The sequence below is a fragment of the Nilaparvata lugens genome, chromosome 5, assembly GCF_014356525.2.
Source record: "Nilaparvata lugens isolate BPH chromosome 5, ASM1435652v1, whole genome shotgun sequence".
Taxonomy (NCBI): domain Eukaryota; kingdom Metazoa; phylum Arthropoda; class Insecta; order Hemiptera; family Delphacidae; genus Nilaparvata; species Nilaparvata lugens.
The window spans coordinates 10,272,616-10,286,440 of NC_052508.1; the positions used below are offsets into that span (position 1 = coordinate 10,272,616).

A 13,825-nucleotide genomic window follows, 5' to 3' on the forward strand; every position below is an offset into this window, starting at 1 on the left:
ATTGATGTAGTGATAGGAGGAATGATGACAGAATTGAGTGAATCTGACTACGGTAGCATTGAGGAGGTCTCTAATCCAGATTAGTCGTGGAAGAGATCGGATATTGTCACTTAGTAACCATAGTAACACTGTGCCAAATTACACAGTCCTAAATCCACTTGATCCAATTTCTATCCCTTCTCTCAACTCTCTACATCTTCTTGTTCTTCTTCTTATTTTCTTGTTCTTCTTCTTCTTCTCCTTCTCCTTCTTCTTCCTCTTATTTTTCTTCTTTTTCTTTTTTTTCCTACTTCTTCTTCTTCTTCTCCTTCTTCTTCTTCTTCTTCTTCTTCTTGTTTTTCTTCTTTTCATTCTTTTTAATTTTTTCCGCATTAAGTTTTTTTCCTTGTTCACGTTCATATTCTTGTTCTTGCTATTGTTCTTGATCTACTTGTTCTTCTCATTTTTACTTTCCTTGCCCTATTACCATAGGTAAGGAAAGTAGTGCTTTTCAAAAAAATTAAGGTACCCTAATTTCATGTGTTTTTTATACGTTTCAAGGTCCCCTGAGTCATGATTTTTGGGTGTTGGTCTGTGTGTGTGTGTGTGTGTGTTGTGTGTGTGTGTGTGTGTGTGGTGTGTGTGGTGTGTGTGTGGTGTGTGTGTGTGTGTGTTGGTGTGTGTGTGTGGGTGTGTGGGTGTTGTGTGTGTGTGGTGTGTGTGTGTGTGTGTGTGTGTGGGTGTGTGTGTGTGTGGTGTGTGGTGTGTGGTGTGTGTGTTGTGTGTGTGTGTGTGGTGTGTGTGTGGGTTGTGTGTGTGTGTGTGTGTGTGTGTGTGGTGTGTGTGTTGTGGTGTGTGTGTGTGTGTGTGTGTGTGTGTGTGTTGTGTGTGTGTGTGTGTGTGTGTGTGTGTTGTGGTGTGTGTGTGTGTGTGTGTGTGTGTGTGTGTGTGGTGTGTGTGTGGGTGTGTGGGTGTTGTTGTGTGTGGTGTGTGTGTGTGTGTGTGTGTGTGTGTGTGTGTGTGTGTGTGTGTGTGTGTGTGTGTGTGTGTGTGTGTGTGGTGTGTGTGTGTGTGGTGTGTGTGTGTGTGTGTGTGTGGTGTGTGTGGGTGTGGGTGTTTGTGTGTCTGTGAACACGATAACTCCATCCTAATCAACCGATTGACTTGAAATTTTAAACTTAAGGTCCTTATACCATGAGGTCCCGACAATAAGAAATCAATAAAATTTAATTCAAGATGGCGGAAAAAATGGCGGATAATTACTAAAAAACCATGTTTTTCACGATTTTCTCAAAAACGGCTCTAGCGATTTTCTTTAAATTTATACCATGGATAGGGCTATTTATAAGCCCTATCAACTGACATGAGTCTCATTTCTGGGAAAATTGCAGGAGCTGCGTATATTCTCGAGAAAAATGGCGATAACTACTAAAAAACCATGTTTTTCACGATTTTCTCAAAAACGGCTCTAGCGATTTTCTTTAAATTTATACCATGGATAGGGCTATTTATAAGCCCTATCAACTGACATGAGTCTCATTTCTGGGAAAATTGCAGGAGCTGCGTAATATTCTCGAGAAAAATGGCGGATAACTACTAAAAAACCATGTTTTTCACGGTTTTCTCGAAAACGGCTTTAACGATTTTCTTCAAATTTATGCCATGGATAGCTATTTATAAGCCCTATCAACTGACATGGGATTGCAGGAGCTGCGTAATATTCTTGAGAAAAATGGCGGATAATTACTGAAAAACCATGTTTTTCACGATTTTCTCAAAAATTACTCGACTTATTTATTTCAAATTCATACTCTGTATAGTTATTCATCAGCTCCATCAACTGGCATGAGTCTCCTTTCTGGGAAACTAATGGGGGGTTCACCCCATCCTTGAGAAATGGACTTTGTTACCTCCTTCTCGTGCATGAGGTAGGTAGGTAGACCAGTCTATAAAAATAACACATAGTCGAGATATTTCATCTGTAGAACAGCTGTTTTGACGACTTTTAAAAAATCATCGGATTTCACAATTTACACAAAGGAAAAAGTACTCTGAAAACAATTATATACACACATATACAGTGAGTCTGATCGTAGTTTCAAATAATTATGTTGCCGCTAATCGTCATTATGTTATTCCCCTAAATAATTATCCTCGTTTAAGATTGAGGCTTACAGTTCAATGAGCAAGGAAAGTTGTGTGAGTGTACCACACCAGATTTTTATTTTTCTTCCCGCATTAAGTTCTTTTCCTTGTTCAATTTCATATTCTTGTTCTTGATATTGTTCTTGATCTACTTGTTCTTCTCATTTTTCTTCTTCGTTTTTTCTTCGTCTTTATCATCATCTTCTTTTTCTTCTTCATCATTATCTTTTTTTTCTACAACTTCTTCTCTCTCTTTTTCTTCTTCTTCTCCTGTCTCTTCTTCTTTTTTTCTCATCTTCTACCTCTTTTCCTTCTTGTTTAATCTTTTACTCCTTCTCATCCTCGCTTTCTTCCTCCTTGGCTACCGCATCATCTTCTTCTTCTTCTTCTCTTTCATCTTCGTCATCTTCTTCTCCTTCTCTTTCATCTTCAACATCTTCTTCTTCTTCTCTTTTTTTCTCCTTCTACATTGTGTTCTTTTTCTTGTTCACGTTCATATTTTTGTTCTTGATTCACTTGTTCTTCTCATTTTTTTCTTCTTCCTCTTCTTCTTTCTCTTCTTCTCCTTCTTCATCAAGTTCTTTTCCTTGTTCACGTTCATATTCTATTTCTCGCTATAGTTCTGATCAACTTGTTCTTCTCATTTCACTTCTTCTTCTTCTTCTTCTTCTTCTTCTTCTTCTTCTTCTTCTTCTCTTCTTCTTCTTCTTCTTCTTCTTCATCTTCTCCTCTTATCATTGTATTGTCCTCAACACTTCCTCTCTTCTATCTATCCACTTCAAAATTCAAATTAAAGACATCCTACCTCACGGCGTTACATTAGATTACCTCTCAGGATCGTATTATTATTGATGCTTGGTTCTGTAATTGAAGTTTTGATTTCAATTCTGTCTGTTACATGATATTCGTTTTTTCTCTGTTGTAGAAATAAAATATTTGTATAGAGCTCTGTATTGAAGTCCAAGCTTCAAATGAATTATTTGATTGCATTTGTATTGCTCTCTTTGCCCATCATTTGACAGAGCAGAAAGTATCCTTTTCCAGCTTCGAAATTTGCCAAATAATTTTTCAAACGATGTAGTAATATATTCATTCAACAAAATATCTTATCTGAATCACGGAATTTCATTATCTAATCGGTGGTAAGTTTATTATTCTTGACAAATGAAAGATAATTGATTATTCATCAAACAAGAATAATAAACAGTTAATATTTCATCAGATTTACCGGTACATCCAACATCTGTAGAAGGCTGTGACAAGGCAGAGAATCGGCAATGCTGTTCTCCTATATCTCTCCACTGCTATCAAAAATGTGGACCCCACTAAAAAAATTCAGTTCAAGTCTACGAGACTACGAGACTTCAAATATTAATTTAATGAGAAGACTAGACATTGTCAAAGCTACTGATTCATGGAAAATCTCTGATCTATTTATTATATTATTGACCACTGATTTTCATTGATCTCTGGTGAATTCTAGATTCTAGTTTAGATTGATTTAAACATTTCCATTTTCAGTATTGCTATAGGCTACTTCGTACTGTTTGCTTTATGAACTCACAGCTAGCGCACAAGTTTAACTTTGCTGGCTGTGCCAAATCATTTAGATCTATTATAATTTACATTTTTATTATGCATTTTGTAGGTATCATTCATGTTTTGTAACTATGTAATTTTGGCGAAAAAAACATTCTTATTCTTATAATGGTGTAACAACCAAAATTTAGCTCTAGAGATTCCAGTAAAATCTAGTAACTAACTCCAGAGACAATCTCTGATAAACTCTAATTTACCATGATCAATCTAGAGATGGAACTCCTTACTAGAGCTTATACTATATTATAAAAGTAGTTTTTTATTCTATACTTATAGAGTTATCATACTCTATGTAGTCCAGTTCAGATTGATATTGGCGTAGCAACCGAAACTATAGCTCAAATTAAATAATTAAATCAGAGGTAAATAGATCAGTAGTAGCCTATGCCAAACCTGGTTCTCAAATCGTAAAAATTTTCCTATTCCTCCTAAGATTATCCATTCAGCTCTGGTATTTACTGTGTTCCCTTCATTGGTTGTGTTTAACAGTTCTCGTGACCATATTATATGGGATGCTAGAACGAGTCTTGTCTCGGCCAATAACAGTAAAGCTCAACGTCCATTGGTCGTCAATCGTAGGACTCTTCCCATACTATAATAATTATAAGCTGTTGCTCATTGTTTGAGCTTTTATCTCACTAGAAATCAATCATGAAGTATCAAAGGGAATTGTTTGAATAAATCGGTGCTTTTGACAATATTGTGTCATTTTTATCCAATGTGAATATCTACCACACCACCAGATGATTGTTTTAATAAACCTTTCCTATCATTTATCATGAATAATATCGGGGGACCGAACTTTTACAGTTATATGAGGAGGCACAACAGGCTTATGCCCAAAACTGTCCCTTTTCAAATTTATACTACAGTCCAAATCAAAATCGAGGGTAAGCTACTATCACTATCAAAATAACAATTATTTCACTTCAAAAAAACAAAACACATCATCAATTACAGAGATAACTATAGATTATCGAAGCACCGAGCTTCGCTCGTTATTATTTATAGATTTTGATAAACCGAACGCAATTCTTAAAAATGATTGGGGAAGTACTGCCCAACACTGTTGGGCAGGACTTCCCCAATCAGCTCAAAACTGTTTTGGCACAGCCCAAAACGGTTCTTTCCCGAATTTTGATTTTTACACTATAAATAGTCCAGGAAGTGAGTTTTGTTCCATACACTTGGATTCAGGTTCAATTTTCTGTTCAAACATTCGAAAACACAAAATTTATAATTTAGATTATATTGTAAGAGATTTTTTGAATAACTGGCAAAATCACTAAATGAAAAGATTTTATAGGTCTTTTAAATGAAAAGATTTTATAGCAGCAAACAGCTGCTTTGTTATCGCCGAGTGTGATATCAACAAACTCGAGATTATATAATAACGGGTATCCAGGCTACAGTTTTGAACAGCCAAATGGGAAGAAGAATATTATTGCTATTTATTTAATTATATAAAATAATTAATTTTTGAGGTCAGGTTCTATGATACTTACTGGTCGGCAACCTAAATAATCGGTCAAGCCGTATAAATTGAGAATTAGCCAGACACATGTGGCAAATTTAGTTTGCATACAAATAGCATTCGCTTAAAATGTGATCAGAGGATTGGTAACCGCATGGCATGTTGATGTAAAAGGAAAAACATTTTAAAAAATACAAAAATATTTATTATGTCATACGAGCATGTACAAAATGTGTAAAATAAATAAAAATATCAAGGAAATGTGGTATATCCTACTCGGCACATGAATACATTGTAATTTAGAATAAGCCAATCAAAATACAGTAACTGACCGGCGGTAAAAGCAAGTCAATTCAAAAATATACTTTATTTATCATATAAATGATAAGAATTTGTAAATTTATTATACAATACTCAGTTCATCTAACAGATATATATATATATATATATATATAGAATAATTATAAAATACAAGATTGATCTTTATGCAATAACCTAGCAGATTGACACGGACTATTTCGAATCATGTAATTGCGTAGTAGTTGGATATTAAATAATATGAAAATTTGAAATCACGGAAGTGGGGTCGTGGAAGAATTAGGGGTGGATCAAAGCCCACTTGCTTGTCAGAGGTCACCGGCAACAGCCACCAATTTATAGAGCACAGGATCCCTTTTTAGTAATTGTACGTTTTAAAAAATTTAAGTTTGAATTTAAGAATTAATTTCATAAGACTCAGTGAGGTCGTATTAAGGCGTGAGTCGCATGAAAATAAATCAATATTCTTATTGGAGAAGACGACATCAGCCCACCAGGAAGGCCTAGGACATCGGAAGAATCTGGATCACCATCATACTTTGTGAAATTCGACACGTGAGTTCTATAGTTAAAAAAAAATATCAAGGGCGCCCTCAGTGCTTTGGATAAATCATGATTCAATAAAGCTAGCTCGACAAAAGGTTGTTTAAGTATTGAAATTAATATCAAACTTGCGCAAGTCTTTAAACATAAACGGAATTTTATTAAGAACAATCTATCGGATTCACATGTTTGAGTATGCACAGATGAAGTATTTATTAATTTTTGATAATATAATATATGCTCACTTGACCATTCTTTTTATCAGTAAATTATAAAGATGTTAATGAAGCTCTTGTTCATAAGATAAACTGATTTATCTGATTCCCACCAGAGGCTGAATCTTAGCCCTGAGAGATACATATAATATATTCAGAGATTTATAATTAATACTTAATTATTTATATTAATTTGGAAAGAGGATACATAAGATTTTATTCGACAAGCACAGCAAGTCGATAACTGAGCTGCATAATTTAAATGCATATGATTGCTGATTTAAGAAGCACATGGTAATATTTCGTGCTAAAAGCAAAGTCAAATACTAGTGAGCTATCTGTGATATTTCCAATATATATATATATATATATATATATATATATATAATATATATAATATATATGTCTGTTCTCTTTATTATTTTTTATACTGTTTTGCTCTATATTTTATTTATTCTTTGATATTTTGTGTAATATATTTGTGTCTCTTTCTGAATGGTGTACCCTTTATTTATTATCCTATCTCCATGCATGACCAATCTCGTTATAGTCTATTTTGTTACCAGTATTGAAATATCATTAAGATTACCAGCCAATTATATTCTTCATCCAATAAGTTGGATAAATCGGCGATATACAGCATTGATTATCAAATCTTTGGAAATAGTACGTTTCCGAGATTTATATAAATTATCCAGTACCATTACCAGTACCACAACACATCTGATTTGAGAATCTCAAGGTCATAGTATTAAGTTGCAGCAACATAAATAAACTAGCCGTCAGGCTCGCTTCGCTCGCATATCCGTCTAGCCAGGGGGCTCCGCCCCTGGACCCCGACTGGATCGTCCAGGAATGAGATCAGCAGGCTCGCTTCGCTCGCCTGCATTTTTCATTGAGCATTTTTATCATAATGTTAGGACAATCCAGTCGGGGATCCAGACTAAACGTCTGGCTAAACGGATATGGCGAGCGAAGCGAGCCTGACGGCTAGTAATATATATTCCCAGGATTGAAGTAGCAGTGCCCAATCAATTTTTCCGCGATAAATGGCATTTAAACCTTCAACTTGGTGCAAACCTAACAAAGTCAAATCAACTTAATGCCAACCTGACAAAATTATTAATTTGGTTGCCAGTTAACAACTTTTTCGAAGAGGTACTCTATCCAGATTATAGTTCTATAGTAAAATGATATGGAAATTTCAATATGATTAAGAGATTGGGAGAAGAAGAATATACATGCTAAAAGACGAACTTTAAAACCTTAAAACAACCCTTAGAGTTAAATATTTGTCAAAAGATTTCTTAGTGCGCCTCTAAAGGCCAACTGAACATACCTACCAAATTTGAACGTTTTTGGTCTGGTAGATTTTTAGTTCTGCGAGTGAGTTAGTGAGTGAGTGAGTGAGTCAGTCAGTCAGTCAGTCAGTGAGTGCCATTTCGCTTTTATATATATAGATAGAATTTATAAAGTATTCTGATAAAATATCGCCTTTGATTCCACTCGGTATCATTTTTCATTGCTGACCACTTTGGTGAATGTTGGCGGGTGGCTTTGGTGGCGGTGTCGCATCGTCTAGTACGATAGTCAGAGCCCTTATATCTATCTATCTCTACTGCATCTGTATTTGTGGAATTCAACAAATCAGTTACAGGAACTGTGAACTGTTAAGGCGGTCGACGTCAGTAACCAGGAAAAGCAGAGAACTGTGTGTGGTCTGAGAGAGCCGGTAAGAACTTGGTACTATTACTTTTCCAGAAGAAACCACAAAAAGTGTTATAATCTTTAAATCTTGCTCTACCGACTGCAGCCAAGCAGGGCACACGTTATTGAAAAAGATAACGTGACAATATACAAACCAAATTGAATAACAAAATAACACTCACTAATCACTTGAAATTGTCAAATAATGATCAACAATGAAAATTATGATATACTCTAGTTCAGGAGGATTATCATGTCATGTAACGAATCAGATTATTGATTCAAAATCGAATTAAAAATGGTCCTAGATAGATAAAATTGCTCGATGTTGGATTTTATGATACTAAAGCTGTGTTTTCGTAACGGGCAGAAGCAGAATCGATTGCAGCGCACCCAGGCGGGCAGAAACAGTAACACTCAAAGAACTAGTTCTTTGACATGAATTTTGCTTTATGTGTTATGGGTAATGAACTTTTTGGGTTGTCCAAAAGGTAATTCTAAAATGATTATTGGATATTTAATTCAATAAAGTGAATAAATTGCTTTTTATAACTCAGATAACTTTTCCACAATTATTAGTTACTTCAATTATGCTAAATTTTATGCTTTATAGGCATGTCAATCAAAGAGTTTACTTTTCATTTCCTATGCTTGAAATTTGTAAGGGTGAATTATTTGAAGTAACTGATTGTATTTCATTATTAATAAGATATTATTTTATTAACTAGAAGCATTCCATTATTAATAATATATTATTATTATATTATAATATTTATTAACTAGAATCATTTGCCTTCAGAGTCAATGCATGTTCTTTGAATCACATCGTGTATAGGTAGGCCTACCTACTATGAGTACCGTATTCAACTTCAAAGGCCTATTGAAGCTCTATCGAAAAAAAAATCAAATTAATAAATGAGTGTTTTACTTTTGGCATTTTTGGAATCTACGGGTTATATTACACCAAGAGAAATAAATATTGTAAACGTTTTTTAGGCAATTTTATTTTAGCAGTCCCCTTTTTGATCATTGGATAGGTACGGTCCCGGCTGATATACTTAAATAAGAATCGTGAGGCCCATTGCCTGCCTAAATCAATATGCCTTTTCAGGCAAGGTTGAATTAGGGACTCCTCACCAGTAAAAGCTATACGAATATTAAAAATTATTATTATAGATTACTGTAACACATATGACATGTACAAAGTGTATTCAAACAGGCGAACTAATTCTAATAATCATTGTTGATATAACTATATATTGCTAGAATAAACAGGTTCTGTTATGGTACCTACTTTAAAAAACACATAGCCTATTTTAAAATGGATAAATATCTATTAATTATAAAAGGTAACTAGTACCCTTGTGATATTCCAAAATGAAACATGATTAGTTTCGACTTGTTCAATAAGGACTCTCTTGACAATGACATAATTAGAAACTGCATGCTCATGCTTATTTTGAATATTTTAGGGTAGGCCTACTAGTTATTTTCTATAATTAAACATTAAAGTTGCCCTATCAAAATTAATACTTATTAGGGTATTAATTAGAACTAGAGTAGCCATTCAAACTCCTTATTTACTATAATGTTCTAAAAGCTTATTAATTTTAATCAAAGCCTTGGAAATATAGCCTAGAAGGTAGAATTGAAAGTCATTATATTTGATGTGGCTTGGAACATAATATTTTCAACTTTTGCTTGAGTTATTTTTCATATTCAAAGAATTATTACCCCTTCAATGCAGTACATAAGTACTATTACTTAATTCTTAATGCAATACATAATTGTGATACCCTATTTTATATCCAATTCAAGTCTATTATTTAACTACACGTTACCTCTAGCATTTGCTAGTCAGCAATGTTAAATAATGTTATTATTTCCAAAAAAAGTAGAAGCCTTACAGAACCAATAAAGTTGTTAATAAGAGTTCGATGCTGTTGGGTTGAATATAATTTTAAAAATCCCTCAAGTATAAACCATCAAAACTCATTTTATTAGCTTCATGTCACTTGCTGTTTTATTCAAAACTACCTGAATTGAAGCAGTTTGCAGGAGCGATCAGAAGAAGAAGATATTATTATGAATAACATGAAATAAAAACATCAAGATGTACTGAAAAAATGAATATATTTCTTAGATTAGTCCATCTCTTTCTTCTGTAGGCTACTACATCATACATGAATCATATCCATGGAATATTATTCATAGTTGATTTTCTTTGTCATCCTCTACTTCTGGCTGGTACACCTCTAGGCCTGAAATCAAAAAGTTATTGATAATTATTTATTATTCATTATAAAAAAACTTTGCAAAGTGAATTCTGAAATTGATTGTTTGTAATCTGTATAAGTTTTTAATTATATTTCTTGGGAAGAAATCCCCCAATAATGACAAAGTAATATTATATGAGAAATTCCAATAAACCAACAATCATTGGATTATTATTGGCATCAATCTGTAAGTTGTGTAATTCTGAATGATTGATTGAATAAATAAATAAATCTCCATGCAGGAATTGGGATTAATCAGTGTGCCCCAAGGTCAAAAGAACTTGTTGGTGAACAACATATTTTTGGATACCATGAACAATTCATTTATTTCTGTGGTCAGTAGGCCTACTTCTCAACCGTTTGGTTTACTAAACTCTTCAAAATGTACTGCATGAAGTAATTATTAGTTCTACATTCAGAGAAACAAGTTTAATGAAACAAATGGGAATAATCAATAAATTAATTGCTTAATCTGAAATGATGATTATCTACAACATTATAAGTAGAACTAAGTGATTTGAAAATAAATACCAAACTGTAAATACATAAATCTCTCAAAATAATGCAGGTATTTCATGAATTCAATCATAAATTTTAAAAGGTGGAATCACTGTCATTAAAGCTATTATTCAGTGTTTTCTACCAGCACTTGCTGAGTGAATTTTTGAAGTCATCTATTCATAGTTCTAATGTATGGTCATTCATAAAGTTCAAAATTCACTCAAGATCAAGATGGACAGTTGAGAAGATTGTTTTAAAAACAATGTATTCACTTATCATTCAGGGAATAGAGCTGTTCATAATATTTGGGATTCCTTCCATAAAGAAATAATTTATGTAACAAAATCTAATAATGTGATAACATTTTAACATCAAATTATGTATTTAATGTTATCACATTATTAGATTCTGTTACATAAATTATTCTTTATGGAAGGAATCCCAAATATTATGAACAGCTCTATTCCCTGAATGATAAGTGAATACATTGTTTTTTAAACACTCTTCTCAACTGTCCATCTTGATCTCATGTGGTTTCACGTTGTTTTGAAATATTGTATACTGTAAGCTATTAATGATTTCAAAATTCAGTCAGTTTTTTAATTATTTTAGTCACATACCATAGCTTTATGTCTTACTAATTGAATAACTAACATCAGATCGATAATAAAACATCGAAGTGGATAAACTTTTTAAAAAAATGTGAAACTGTATAAAATGACATCGCCTATATAAAGTTTAAAAAATGAGTGGAATTTTATCTTACCTAACTTATTCTTATTCTAACTATGGGTTCCAATGACTTTTTCCATCCTGGTCAACAAAAAAGAATTCATATATTTCCTTTCGAGCACATTCTCTTCAATATTTTGTTTGTAAATGGTACCTGAAAAAAGAAACATATTTAATCTTTCAACATATATCCATTTTGGAGATAAAGTGAAGTTAATCATCAATGATAATACATAGTTTGGACTTTGAATAAATTAGAAGTGAACTGGGCCTCAATAAACTATTTACATAGTGTATAGTATACTATAGCCTACTTACATTAGGCTATATACTATAGCCTACTTACAAGTATATAGCCTACTTACATTTGTAGCACATAACAGAAAACACTTTAAAGTTTTATAATATAAATTAAAACAGGAGACACATGACATGGATAGATTAAAAACACTAAAAAACTTACATTACACACTCTCTGCTCAGTCGAGAAAAGGGACACAGTTCCTCGAAAATTTCCGATTCTAATGTAAGTTTTTCAGTGTTTTTAATCCATCTATGTTGTGTGTCTCCTGTTTTAATTTATACTATTTACATTGATATACCTGAGATCACGCAATATATTGATCAATAGAGCATGAATAAGTGTTTCAAATACATTACTATTTTAGTTTTAAATGAGTTGGTAGCAATGGTCAACCAGAAAAATAGTACCTATTTCATCTTTTTTCAATGGCAGTCTTTCAATATTCAATTACACTGACTCTGATCAAGTTATTTCTATAACAATCTATGTAATTTTGTTTCCAAGTGAATTTAAATTAACTAAAAGAAGATTAATTTATGGATAGGTACCAAAGACAAAGTAAATGTTCTCATAGTCAGGTTAGTTTTGTTATTGTATTGATAAACTATGGGTTGAAATATTTTGAGGTGCAACAATGATAATGGAATTTTAGGACTTAGAATGTAATGAAATACTTCAAAGTCAAATGATGATGTTATTTTCAATAAATCGGTTTGTGAAAACTACTAGCTGCATTATAAAAATGTATTTTGTGATTAGGCCAACTCAATGAAAGTGTAAAAGATTGTTAGCATGAAATGCTATCTTATCTTATCATGTAAAATTCAAAATGTTATCTTGGTTGAATAATGTTTTGAATCTGATCATTCATGTTAATTTAATCAAGCAAGCTTGAATGAGTTTAAATCTAAATAGTTGATTAGATTTCTCTCTTTCTTGTGATAATTCTCTACCATACACAAACTGGCTAGTCTAGGCTTTACATTATTATTAATACTAGAAGTTATACTTCAAATAAATAAATAAAAATTCGTCAACTTCTAACTTCTTGAAAAATGAAAAAGATAGCAATTTAGACCTAGAGACTAGGTTATTAAAGGCCTACTAAAGTAGACTACCTGAATAAAAATTGTAAACATGCTGGTAGGCTACTTATAAAAATTATATTAAATTGTGTACGGTAGATCTAGCCTACTTTATTATGAGAAATTTAAGTCTACTTACTTGAATCCTCTATCACATCAGCAATTTTTAACCATTTTCTATTTTTCAAATAGGTAATTCGTTGTGCAGGTCTGGAAAGTACAAAACTTTGAACTGTCGCATCAAATTTATAACGAATTTTACGCCTTTCGGTTGTAAATCCATTTTCAATTTCTCTTGTAAAAATTATAAGAATAAAGAAACCAATGGAAATATTTTATACCTCAATTTTCTACTACAAATTAATTTCACAGTATAATAGTAGCAATCCGAAATCTGACAACCAACAGCAAAATATATATCAAAACAAACCATCCAAAAATAAAGATTGAGGTTAAAAAGAACATGGCGTCTGATCCAGAGAAAGATTCTTCTGCCGGTGTCACGTGATCAGAGCAGAAAAATATTTCGAAGCTGTCTGTTCCCGTCGACAGAATCCCGAATTAGTTCTTTTTCGACAAAACGGTTCACGAGCAGTGATCGGTCGAAGCAAAATAGCATTGTGATGATAGGCCTTAAAATGAACGGCGAAATGAACGACAGTTCGTCTCTGATTTGAACAGTTCTTTTTTTCTGCTCAACTTTCTGCCGATGGGTGAACACTCCCGTAAGAACCAATGTTAATTTAAAGTGAATTCTGTCGTCTGCCCGTTACGAAAACACGGCTTTAGCTGGAAATAATTCTGTCTCTCTCCCACACAGGCACACGCATCTTCTGTTATCGAGAGACGACGAAATTATCATCTGTTTTCCAAGGATGAATTATCCTTTTAATGTCGGTCAGCGAGTTTTCCAAAGAATGAGACCTAGTGCAATCGAATCTTTATAT

The 13,825-nt window shown here is 32.9% G+C and overlaps 1 long non-coding RNA gene across 1 annotated transcript; it reads right to left on the reverse strand.

Moving 5' to 3' along the window:
* Positions 1 to 10,202: 10,202 nt before the first annotated feature.
* LOC111052871 lies at positions 10,203 to 13,293 on the reverse strand. The gene is made up of 3 exons (XR_002606201.2): positions 13,018 to 13,293; positions 11,524 to 11,643; positions 10,203 to 10,241 (listed from the first exon to the last, which is right to left on the reverse strand). It is a non-coding gene; the product is annotated as an uncharacterized LOC111052871 (long non-coding RNA).
* Positions 13,294 to 13,825: the final 532 nt, after the last annotated feature.